At 45.3% G+C, this 12,317-nt stretch overlaps 1 protein-coding gene across 6 annotated transcripts in view; it reads right to left on the reverse strand.

Annotated features, from left to right (window-relative positions):
- The window catches only part of LOC140211978 (zinc finger protein 609-like), a 223,101-nt gene extending 212,466 nt beyond the window's left edge, over nt 1-10,635 (reverse strand). For 4 of the 6 annotated variants that reach the window (XM_072282275.1, XM_072282276.1, XM_072282277.1 and 1 more), the window contains exon 1: nt 10,253-10,633. The gene's annotated coding sequence lies outside the window, so the exon portion shown is untranslated. Of the gene's footprint in view, nt 1-10,252 lie in introns of all 6 variants that reach the window. The other 2 variants (XM_072282280.1, XM_072282281.1) reach the window with 2 other exon arrangements.
- Nucleotides 10,636-12,317: the final 1,682 nt, after the last annotated feature.

Here is a 12,317-nt window from a genome sequence, read left to right on the forward strand (position 1 = left end):
GGTGAACACCTGCCTGCTCAGCTTGGACCAGGAGAAAGCCTTCCACAGGATATCGCACACGTACATGGCAGACGTGCTCTCCAAAATGGGATTTGTGGAGGGAAACCGGAATTGGATCAGACTGCTCTACACAGATATCTGCAGTGCAGTCCAGGTCAACGAGTGGGAAACAGACAGCTTCCCCATCAGGTCTGGAGTCAGGCAGGGCTGTCTCCTCTCCCGTCTTGTTTGTGTGCTGCATTGAACCCTTTGCCAAAGCCATCAGGAGGAATGAGGGCATAAAAGGGGTGACGCTGCCAGGCAGTGGAGGGACCCAAGTGAAAACCTCCCTGTACATGGACGATGTCACCATCTTCTGCTCTGATCCAAGGTCAGTTCGCAGGCTGATTAGCATCTGTGAACAGTTTGAGCTAGCGTCGGGGGCCAGGGTCAACCACACGAAGAGCGAAGCCATGCTCTTCAGCAGCTGGCCCGACCGATCCAGTGTCCCCTTCACCATCAGGTCTGATCACGTGAAGGTGTTGGGGATCTGGTTCAGAGGGGCTGAGGCATGCAACAAGAACTGGCAGGAGCGGACTGCCAAGGTGAAACAGAAACTGGGACTGTGGGGTGCGTGCTCCCTATCGACAACGGGCAAGAACCTGGTCATCAGGTGTGAAGTGCTTGCAGGGCTGCTGTACTTGGCGCAGGTCTGGCCCGTCCCCCGCTCCTACAGCTTGGAAATCACCCAAGCTGTCTTCAGATTCGTCTGGGGATCCAAGATGGAGCGGGTCAGACGGACCGTCATGCACAAGTCCCTGGACAATGGGGACAAGAACGTCCCCAATGTCGCCCTCACCCTGATGGCCAGCTTCGTCTGTGGCTGCATCAGGTTGTGTGTAGAACCCAGATATGTGGGCACCAAGTACCACTATGTGCCCAGGTTCTACCTGTCGCCCTGGCTACGAAGGATGGGTCTGGCCCCACTCCCGCGCAACACCCCAGTCAGCTGGTCATTGCTGTCATACCTGTCCTTCGTAGAAGAGTTCTTCCAGGACAACGCCTTTGACCACAGGGCCATCAGGCAGTGGTTGGCACGTAATGTCCTGCAGGCATTGCAGGAGAAGGACGTGATGGACACAGTGGCGTGGTTCCCTGAACAGACCGTCCAGTTCATCTGGCAAAATGCCCCATCGCCAGATCTCACTAACAGGCACCAGGACCTCGCCTGGCTGGCGGTGAGAGGGGCCCTCCCTGTCAGATCCCTCCTTTTACCACGGAACGTTGTCTCCACACCCCACTGCCCACAGGAGGACTGCAGTGAGGGAGTCTGTGACCCACCTCTTTGCACACTGTGGGTTCGCAGAGAAGGTGTGGAGGAGGATGGACAGGCTAGCGTCACGCTTCATCCCCAGCAGCTGCGTAACAGAGGACTCTCTAATCTACGGGCTGTTCCCGGGGACACACACGGAGACTAACATCCGGTGCTGCTGGCAGATCATCAACTCGGTAAAAGACGCTCTTTGGTCTGCCTGAAACTTGATGATCTACCAGCACATGGAGATGTCCGTGGGAGAATGCTGCGGACTAGCACATTCTTGGCTGCAGGAGTACGTGCTGAGGGACGCACTGAAACTTGGTGCAGCCACCGCAAGGGCCCGGTGGGGAAGGACGACAGTTTAGGGTTCTTCTCCCGCGGGAGTGGGAGGGGTCGGGTGGTGGGGAGTATACCCCTCAACAGTGGTGTGGATCGGTGAAACAACAGAGCGCCACGTGGGTGGCTAAAAGTATGGAAATGTAAAGCCTGTAATGGAAACATCTGTAAAGGATTGAGAGTCATTGAATGGTTTATTGTACACAGTTTTATTTTTGAATAAAGTATATTTTGAAATTAAAAAAAAGATTCTAGAGACACACACAAAATGCTGGTGGAACGCAGCAGGCCAGGCAGCATCTATAGGAAGAAGTACAGTCGACTTTTCAGGCCAAGACCCTTCGTCAGGATTTCATTGACTGTACTTCTTCCTATAGATGCTGCCTGGCCTGCTGCGTTCCACCAGCATTTTGTGTGTGTTGCTTGAATTTCCAGCATCTGCAGATTTTCTCATGTTTAGATTCTAGAGACACACATTATTCAGCACAACTGTACTAAATCAGTTCATATTCTGCAAGAGTCTCTTGTGCTCTGGTTTCAACTAATATTATGGAGTATGACTATACAATAAACTTACTCACTACCAAAATATCACTCCAAGTAAGGTCACCAATAGCTGAGACTGAATGCAGGATTACCTTTACTCTGAATAAAACAAAGATGACGGTGTTTAGGTTGTTCTTGAAAGCAAATTACACTGATGGTCACAGCCAAATCAGCTATCAAGGAAACAACCTCTGCCTCAATGTCGCAAGAACAAGGGAGCTGGTTGTGGACTACAGGAGGAAAGGAGGCAGACTCATCCCTATTGACAACAATAGATCTAGGGTTGCGAGGGTGAAACAGCTTTAAGTTCCTTGGCATACACATCACCGAGGACCTCACTTGGTCTGTACGTACCGGCTCTGTGGTGAGAAAAGCACAAGAGTGCCTCTTTTACCTCAGACGGTTGAAGAAGTTTGGCATGAGTCCCCAAATCCTAAGGACTTTCTACAGGGGCACAATTGAGAGCATCCTGACTGGCTGCATCACTGCCTGGTATGGGAACTGTACTTCCCTCAATCGCAGGACTCTGCAGAGAGTGGTGCGGACAGCCCAGCGCATCTGTAGATGTGAACTTCCCACTATTCAGGACATTTACAAAGACAGGTGTGTAAAAAGGGCCGGAAGGATCATTGGGGACCCAAGCCAACCCACCAACAAACTGTTCCAGGTGCCACCATTTGGGAAACGGTACTGCAGCATTAAAGCCAGGACCAACAGACTCCGGGACAGCTTCTTCCACCAGGCCAGGCTGATTAATTCACACTGACACAATTGTATTTCTAAGCGATATTGACGGTTCTATTGTATATCTTACTGTACTTACTATTTATTACAAATTACTATAAATTGTACATTGCACATTCAGACATAAAGGTGACATAAGGATTTTACTCCTCATGTATGCGAAGCTGATCTATGTCCCAATGCACCCTTAAACAGTGTTCTTCTCTACCTAGGGCCCAAATTTTGTGTTGTCCTCAAGGTTTATTACTCATGTTCAAACAACAAGGGCCTTAGTATCAATACCATGGAACACTACTTGTTACAGATATCTTGTGGCTGTAGGTTTCGACAAGATCATCTCTCAGCTTTCAAGTTTATTTACTTTCTCATCAGATAACCCAACCTTCCAATCAATCTCATGAACATACATTGCTCTACCACATATATATACTTCCTCAGGTAGGGAAATGAAACTAGTGCACAAATATTCCAGGTGTAACCTCACCAAGTCCCTACATAATTTGAATAAGTCTACTCATATTCAAGTCCTCTTCCAATAAAGGAGACAAAAAGAGATAGCAACTGCTGGATGTGAGCAACAAACAAGATGATAGAGGCACTCAGCAAGCCAGACAGAATCTATCGGTGGAAATGAACAGTTGATATTTCTGGTCACATCCCTTCATCTGGACTGGAAATCGCCAACTGACATTTCTGCATGAGAACCTTTATCTGACCTCTGACCTGAAACATCAATTGTCCATTTTCCTCCCCAAATACTACCTTACCTTCCAAGTTTCTCCAGCGTCCTTCCTGTTCCTCTTCTCATAAAATCCAACATACCTTTTACTTTCCTAATTCCTTGATGTATCTATAATTTTCAGTGGTTTACATACAAGACCACCCAAATCTCGTGAACAGTAATGTCTTTCAAAACTCGTCACTCAAAACAAGAAGGTGACTACTTCTCCATTGTGTATTCTATCTGCCACTTCCTTACCCATTAATTAGACTTTTTAAATTCCCCCAAAACTTCTCTGCATCATCTTCACAATCCACATTGCTACTTATCTTTGTATTATTAACAAACTTGGATATATTCAATTCACTAATTATAGAGTGACAGAAGGTTAAGGGTAAGAACTCACAACTCAAAATGGGCTCATTTATTTCTACTCTTCATTTTCCATCTGTTAACCAACACCCAGTAAATGGCCAGCACCTCTGCCTTCAAAGTGCCATTCAGTCCAAACACCAAATAGTATTATTTTATTAATATCCCACTCAGATCACACTAGGAACTCAATGAACATGCCCATTTAGTGCTGTTAGGATTAGCCTGTATCAAAGCTCACTAAAGATTTCAAACACGCAGGGACGCTGCCAAACTCATTTCATCAAACCCTCACAGCTCAGCTAGACAGAGACATTAAACTCATTGGTAAGTACAAAAGATGGAAGTCTAGTATTTATTCTGTAGGTGATACTAAACATATAAGATAAACGGTGAAAACTTAAAAACTTAGTTCTGACAACTTCAAAGTTAATTTATGGAATCTATTCCGAAACAGTCTGAATTAGGGCTTCCGGAGAGGCAAAGGATATTCGATGAAAACATGGCAAATGATAAGGAAAAAGAAGTAAGACTGAATGGTTTCTTCCACACTGAATCACATGGACGTATTGGATCTAATGATCTCATCCAACATAACAGTTCTATGATTCAAACTTCTTATATTGTGTGAAAATGAATTTTATCATATGCAAGTCACAATGTTTATGTTCCAAGGCCACTGCTCCTGAGATGATACATTTTCCAAATCAAAAAGCAGGTGTTTCCCCACAATGAATTCAATAAATAGTTTTGACCATTACCGCAGCTTTCCTAGCTTCTAGAACAGCAGTAACGTGGGCAGTCATTAAAGCACAATTATACCATCCTCCATCAGTTTATGCCGATTTAAATGGTGATCTCAAATCCATATATAAAAGAGGAAATAAATGTTTGTTATGGTTAGTCACTACAGTAGTTTTATTTCAAAACAAACTGATTCTGCTTGGCTTTTAACAACAGAGCTATTATCAGTCCAGAGGTTTATGGGTTGCTGTAACAAACAATGGTCCTTCTGACATTCATAGATAGGGTAAGCATTTTCTTCTGGGTGAGGGAAATAGAGGGCAGGGTAAGGAAGGGAAAACAGGAGGAAAAACAACAGAACTGACAGTTTGCTTAATTCCCAACAGCTAAGCATTACATAGCAATGATGAACAAGCCATTTGATCCAAATACTGCCAGTGTTTTTGCTCCACACACATTTCCTCCCATCTTTCTTTCAGCTAACTCCATGAATATATTCTTTTTTCCTTCCTCTGTTTATATCACTAATCCTTAAATGCATCCATGCAAGTTGCCTCAATTATCAAGGACTGAGAAGTCTTTCCTGAATTACCCATTGGATTTACACATAAGTAGCTGCTATTTATAGCGTCAAGTTTTGGCTTTCCCCATAGATGGAAACATCACTGTCCACTCTTAATTTTTTTCATAATATTAAAAATGACTGAACTTAGCTTTTCCAGAGAAAAGAAATTATTTTCTCAATAACCATCCTTATACACTAGTTTTGCACTTTAATGTCCTTCAAAATAAGCAAACGAGAAGCTGACACAAAAAGTTAGAGAATGTGCTCCACCAAAATATCTCCGTCAATGGTAAAAGTGAAGGGAATACAGAGACCAAGATGGGAAGAGTGCACAAATAATTCTCTGTATTAAATGGTATCTCAAACATGTTAATCCAGTTAGGCAATCTATGAGCTCCTGGAGTTTATTACTCTCCTTAAGTGTTTGAACTCTGAACTTCATGTTGCAGATCTAAATTGAGTGCTGCAAATTTGGAAATCTACACAACAAATATAATATTGAATTATGGATTTAAAACAAAGAAGAAGAAGAATAGCCCTTAACTCGGCAGTGTTATCGGGGCACCGTCATGACAGTGTTTCCGTAGCAAGCTATTCTTGTTTTTACGAGACCGAGTTGTTAGCTCCACGCTCAACCCAACTTGGATTCAAACTCGGGAACCTTCGCTCTGGAGTCCAGCGCTGATATTATTGCGCCACCAAGCGGGACAGGATTTAAAACAAACTACTACCCGATGGGTAAGACAGCAGCTGTGCAGGCTGAAACTGAAATCTGGAGAAACATACAAAATGCTGGAGGAACTCAACAGGCCAGACAACATCTGTGGTGAGGATCTCAACCTAAAACACCAACTGTCAATTTCCCTCCATAAATGCTGCCTGATCCACCAAGCTTCTCTAGCATTTTGCTGCTCAATATTTCACATTGTTGACTTTCCATCAGACTTCCAGACTTGAGACCTGATTTCCAACAGACTTCTTTGGGATCTGAGACATGACCCACTGAGAATTTCCACATTTCTTGTTTTAGCATCAGTTCCCAAGCAATACCACTGTCTTCCTCAAAACTGAAAACCAACTATTTCAACCCAGTTGTGATACAGCAGCCCATACCCCTTTATAGCCTAGGCTGACTTCAAACTATTTTGCAAACTCCAAATACACATCAACTCTCTCAACTACTTCGGCAAATATTGCTATCTTTTAATCAAGTTCAGTTTATTGTCATTCAACCATGCACATGTATTCCACCAATCAAAACAACGTTCCTTCAGACCAAACTGCACAACACTCTACATACAGCTCACACACAAAGTAATATCACCACTAGTAAATTAACAAATAATAAAGTGCATTTAATACACAAGTAAACAGTCAAATGCTACCAGCGTTTCATGCGTGATGAGACTGGGGCACAGGGAGTTCAGTAGTCTATCAGCCTGGGGGAAGAAGGTGCTTCCCATCGTAACAATTCTTGTCCTAATGCTACAGTACCTCCTTCCTGATGGTCGGGGTTCAAAGAGATTGTTGGACTGATAGGAGGGATCATTGACAATGCTAAGGGCCCTGTGTATGCAGCACTCCTGATAAGTATCTCTAATGGGTGGAAGAGAGACCCCAATCCTTTGTGGTGACTAGTGGTCAAACGCCTTGTAATTCCCATACCAGACAGTGATACAGCTCGTCAGGACACTCTTGTGGTGCTCTTGTGAAAACTGGTTAGAATGGGGGATGTGGACAGCCTCATCCTCCTCAGGCTCATCAGGAGGTGGAGATGTTGCTGTCTTATCTGTGCTAACAGATTTATTCCCCATATTTTTCCAAATACCAACTTTGTTCGGGATCAATATCAAAGTTTCCCTCTGGCATTGTTAGTTTAACCAATGTGAAGTGCAGCTAAACCTGCTATAAAGAGTAATTCAGAAGTCAAAGGTGTAAAACTGAAGGTTACAGAGACAGGTGGAAGATGGATATCATTATCAGGGACAGGTGGAAGATGAGGGTGAATCAGTGCGAATGAAACAGTCAGCAATGACAGCAGGTTAATCAGTGACGCACACACCACTGGAAGAACTCAGCAGGTCAGGTAGCATATACGGAGGGAAATGAACAGTCAACATTTTGGACAGACTTAAGATAACGAACTTGTTTGATTTACTGGAGAGTGCATTTAGTGTGAATGGTGAGTGATATTACTGAGCCCACAAGCACAATCAGTACAATGACCAGGCTGCTAATATACTGTATCACGTTTTTGTTTAAAAGCAGGTGCATTCCTACCTGCAATTATTTTTTATTGCTTTCTCAACATCCACTACTAGGCTTTTATGAGCCCAAATGCAATTTTCACATTCAGGCAGCTGTGATACAAGACATCCTCTACTGGAGTACAACTTGAGTAATTGAGCAAAAATGCAGTCGGTGTCATCATTTAAATCCACAGAGTGATCCTTCCATTATTTTTCTTGATTTGCTTTGTACCACACCCCATTCCTTTGACTCCTCTCTGAAGTACTTTTTCCCATCCTATGCTACAGATGTCCATCACCCGTAACAGTGCAGAGTAACTGGCAGTTTGGCATCATGAGAAATCACTGCACAGTCTAGTATTGTGCTCACAGCCACATGGTCTCCCAGTGCAACTCACTGGCTGTCCAAAATGTTTGCCAAATATTTTCTTTAATCAAGTCTGCACTGTCTTCAATTGGTTCAAGGTTTTCATGCGGTAATCAGCCAACACCCTTCATGCATCTGATATACGATGATACCAGTAATGGTGGATTAATAACTTTGACAATCAAAGCAAGCTTACCATTGAGAAAACACCAACAATAAATACAACTTTAACATCAACTGCATGAAGACCTTCAAAATATTTTCCTTAGAAATTGACAATTGAGACTCACCGTTTCCATATGGATTATCAAAATACTGAACATTTAATGCATAATATTAACTTTGAGTGTTTGTTAAAGAGCTTCAATTAGAAAATATTCATGTTTGGTTGTAAATGGAGCACGACCGAATCAGTGACACAAGAACTGCTGTCAACAGGACAAGCTCTCAAACCAGCTCAGATAAAAACCCACTGAACAAATGGACAGTACTGAAGCTAACTCATATCACAGCTGTCCAGAGGGCAGATGTGTGGGATTCAAGATTGTTTAATGTCATTTCCAGTACAGAAGCGTAAAGGAGAACAAAATAATACAATGCAGCATATAAAAACACACAATAATTTAAAAAAACAATAAGCTATATACACAGATTGATTATATGAACATAAAGTGAATCTGACAGGAAATGATGAAGTAGTGATGATAAGGGTTGTGGAGGGTGGGTTAATGGGTGGATGTGTTAATCAGCCTTACTGCTTAGGGAAAGTAACTGTTTTTGAGTCTGGTGACCCTAGAATGGATGCCTCTTTGATGGGAGTGGGATAAACAGTCCATGAGTAGGGTGGGTGGGAACCTTCAAGATATTGCTGGCCTTTTTTTGTATATATGTTCTTGATGGCAGAATCATTCCTTTCCTGTATGACATCAACCAATCTGGGGCAAATACTCTAATCCAATCTGCTAACAAGTCTGAAAGTGCTCCTGTGAATTTCAATCATTAAATGTTTTTGACAAATGCTTTTCAAATAACATTCCACATCCAGCAAAATGCATTTAAGTCCTGAAATGTGCATTAAAAATAAATTTGCATTTATATGGTATCACAAACATGAATTTTTCCACAGTCCTTTGCTACGTACGACAATAACAAACCAATCCGATCACAATCTGAGGTCACCTTACAGTCAGAAAGTACTTTTACAAGTGCCTACAACAATTTCAGAGATAAAGACTGCCCAAAGGTAAGTAGAATTCCCCGAGCCTTCAAAATAACACTGGAGGATCAGTTTTACACCTACTTAGCAGGAAGGCGAAGCCTTGGTTTAAAATCATACCTGAAAGTCAACATCAACAATGCACTGAGGTAACAGCTAAGATGCACTGCGGTCTCTTTAAGTGGAACTTGAACTTGCACACACGCCTTCACACAGAGGTGAAGGTGTTAACAGCACGCCAACGCTGACACCCGGAATCATTATTTAAAACTGAGGAAGGTCCCTAAATATTTCCAAGGACCAGAAACTCCAAAATCTTTAACCTTGACCCCATTTTTAAAGATCAATTTCTAGACCAAGTTTAAAAGGAAACTACATTGGCAAGAGGAAAAGATTCACCTTTAAACATTGATCTACACAAAAACCTTCAACACTTTGTTCATTCTGTACAGAATCCGAACTGGACAGTCTGCCCTGGTCCCTTGGAGTAAGGCTTGAATCACAATCATCTGACTTAGTCAGTGCTGTACCTAAGCCAAATGTACCAAGGCACCAAGATACATGGAAAGAGGGAGGGATAAGCAAACCAACAATAAATGAGACTTAATTTAACAGAAGGGACTCTGTCTCTTGGCTAAGCTGCCAGTACTGGGGCTCGGGCACCACAACAATGCCTCCGCTTGGTGTTCAATGCTTCCTGCCAAGCCAATCCGGGCCTGGGAGCTGGGAGTCGTCCAGTGGCCGGGCGGGGCAGCCGGGGTTTATTTGGGGAGCATCGGGTGTCCCTGACCCCGAGCATCCTCCGGCTGCCGCCCGCTCGTACCTCACACCATGTGCCGGTTCCAGGTTTCCGAGATCCGGCTCGGCGCCTCACGGCCCAACACCTCACACCCCCGAACTCCCAACCACCTGTCACCGTCACCATCAACCCCCTCCCCCGGGACAGTCCGCTAATCGAGACCGGGGCTGGAAGGGGGAGAGATCGGGCCCGTCACCACCCCCCCCCCATACCATCCTCATCACCCCGGCCTCGAACAAAGGGATTCCTCCGTCAGCTGGAGCCCAGGCCCCGGGGCAAGAAGGGGAAGCGCTTACCCAGGCAAGGCAGCCAGGCTCCAGACTCATCGACACGGCGCGGGTCCCGGCGGAGGCCCCGGGGACAGGTCTGAGGCCCCGGAGCGGAGCGGCTCCCCCCGCCTTCACCGGATCGCGGCCATCTCACCACCCCCGGCACCGAGGGTCGCCTCCGACAGCGGCTGGCGGTGGAGGGGGCGGGGGGTGGAAGATGCAGGCTGAAGGCCCCTCACTAGGAAAGCCGGCCCCAGGCCGGATCAGACTGCGCCGCTGCGGGGCCGCGCTTGGGCCCGATCCCGGCTTCGCTTCGTCTCTCCCGGATCCGAGCAGTCCCCGAGGCGAAGCGCCGATGCACTGGCGAGGCAGCAGCCAAAACCCGGAGCGGCGCCACAAATCCAGGAGCTGACTGCGAAGCGCCGCAAACCCCGCCACGGAGTCGGGAACGGAGCGAAAGCTTGGTAAAACCCGGACTGGAATCCTGAAAACTCGGATTTGGACTGGAAGAAAACCCGGAACGGATTAAACCCAGAACGAAAGTAGGAGAGGCTGGGAAGATCTGGAGTGATGCTGCTAGCTGTCAACATCCAAAGAAGAACAAGGGCAGAGTCTCAAGTGCTAAATTGGTAATTGGTTTATTGTTGTCACATGCACCAATGTACAGTGAAAGGTCTTGCACGATCGTTTCGAAGCAAAAGTACATCCAGATACTTCAAAGAGAAAGGAAATAATAGGACCGGGAAAGTGCAGTGCGGGTAGGTAATAAAGTGCAAGGTCATGACAATGATTGTGAGATTGTCACATCTTTAGGCATGATATGGGAATCCGGAAGCTTTCATTTGCGTGCCATCCAGACAGATCATTTCATATGTAAATACGTAATAGGGAAAATAAAACAGAATGCAGGACATGCGGTCAGATAGAAAGTGCAGTGCAGGGAGACAAATAAAGGAAGATGCCAAGACCAAGAATACATTTTATCATATAAGAGGTTTGTTAAAGAGTCTTATAACAGCAGAGTATATTTCTGGTGGGGTATATCTTCTGCTTAGTGGGAGAGGGGAGAAGAAAGAGTGACCAGGCTGGGGGAAATAGAATATTGGTACATGGAAAGGATAGATTTAGAGGGATATTGGTAATACAGGAAAATGGGACCAGCTCAGGCCAAAATAGAAGAGTTGGGCCGATAGGCCTGTCTCTGTGTTGTGTACTTCTTTGCCTCTGATGTAGAGTGAGTGTGAGACAAATGGTCCTAGACTCAAAATGTTAACACTGTTTCCTTTTACTCAAATCCTACCCTACCTGCTGAGGGAGTTTGCCAGTTTACGTTTGCAAGACGGATTACAGAGAAATTGCAATAACAAGTTAAATTACCTAAGTACTTCTAGCATGGAAAAGAGTTTCAGGTCAACTACTGGAGGGCTGGCAGAGAACATCTGACATGAAGGTTTTAGGGGAGACATCAGTGCAGGTGACCAAAACCTTGATAAGAGTGTTGAAAGCGAGCAGAGGCATGGAGAGGGTTACATCGAGAGGTCTGGCATACAGAGTTTGCAGGGATTGTTGATAGGAATAGAGTTTGGGGTGTATGGGGTGTCAGGGAGGGGTAGCACCTCTGGTGGGGGAACATGTCACGTCATTTTCAAGGCGGTTAGTCCACCTTTGGTCACCCCCAGCACTCAGCTCTCACCTGTGGCTCCTCGTAGCTGTTTGCATCCGACAGCAGCCACACCCCAGGCAACGGCTTCAACAAGCCGGCTAAACCAGGTGAGGGTAGCCGACGGGTCTCAAACCCTCGGTGAGATAGAGAGTTGTCTATCCCAGCATGTGAAGACAGACTCCAGTGGATTGACCGGACGAGACCTATGGAAGGTCCAACAGTCAAGAAGGCGGTCTCTGCAAGCGTCGTGGAACGTGTAGAGCAGGACAAGACACAGAATACGTCCTGGTCATCCACTGCGCCTAGTCCCATCTCCAGCTGTCTCGACTCTGTTTTGCCACTGGATGCAGATGGGAATTGGGAAGAGAGAGTGAGGCTGACGCTGTGCAACCCTCCCTCATTTAAATCCAAATCACACGCTAGTCTCAA

This window comes from Mobula birostris, chromosome 18 (genome assembly GCF_030028105.1).
Source record: "Mobula birostris isolate sMobBir1 chromosome 18, sMobBir1.hap1, whole genome shotgun sequence".
NCBI classification, from domain to species: domain Eukaryota; kingdom Metazoa; phylum Chordata; class Chondrichthyes; order Myliobatiformes; family Myliobatidae; genus Mobula; species Mobula birostris.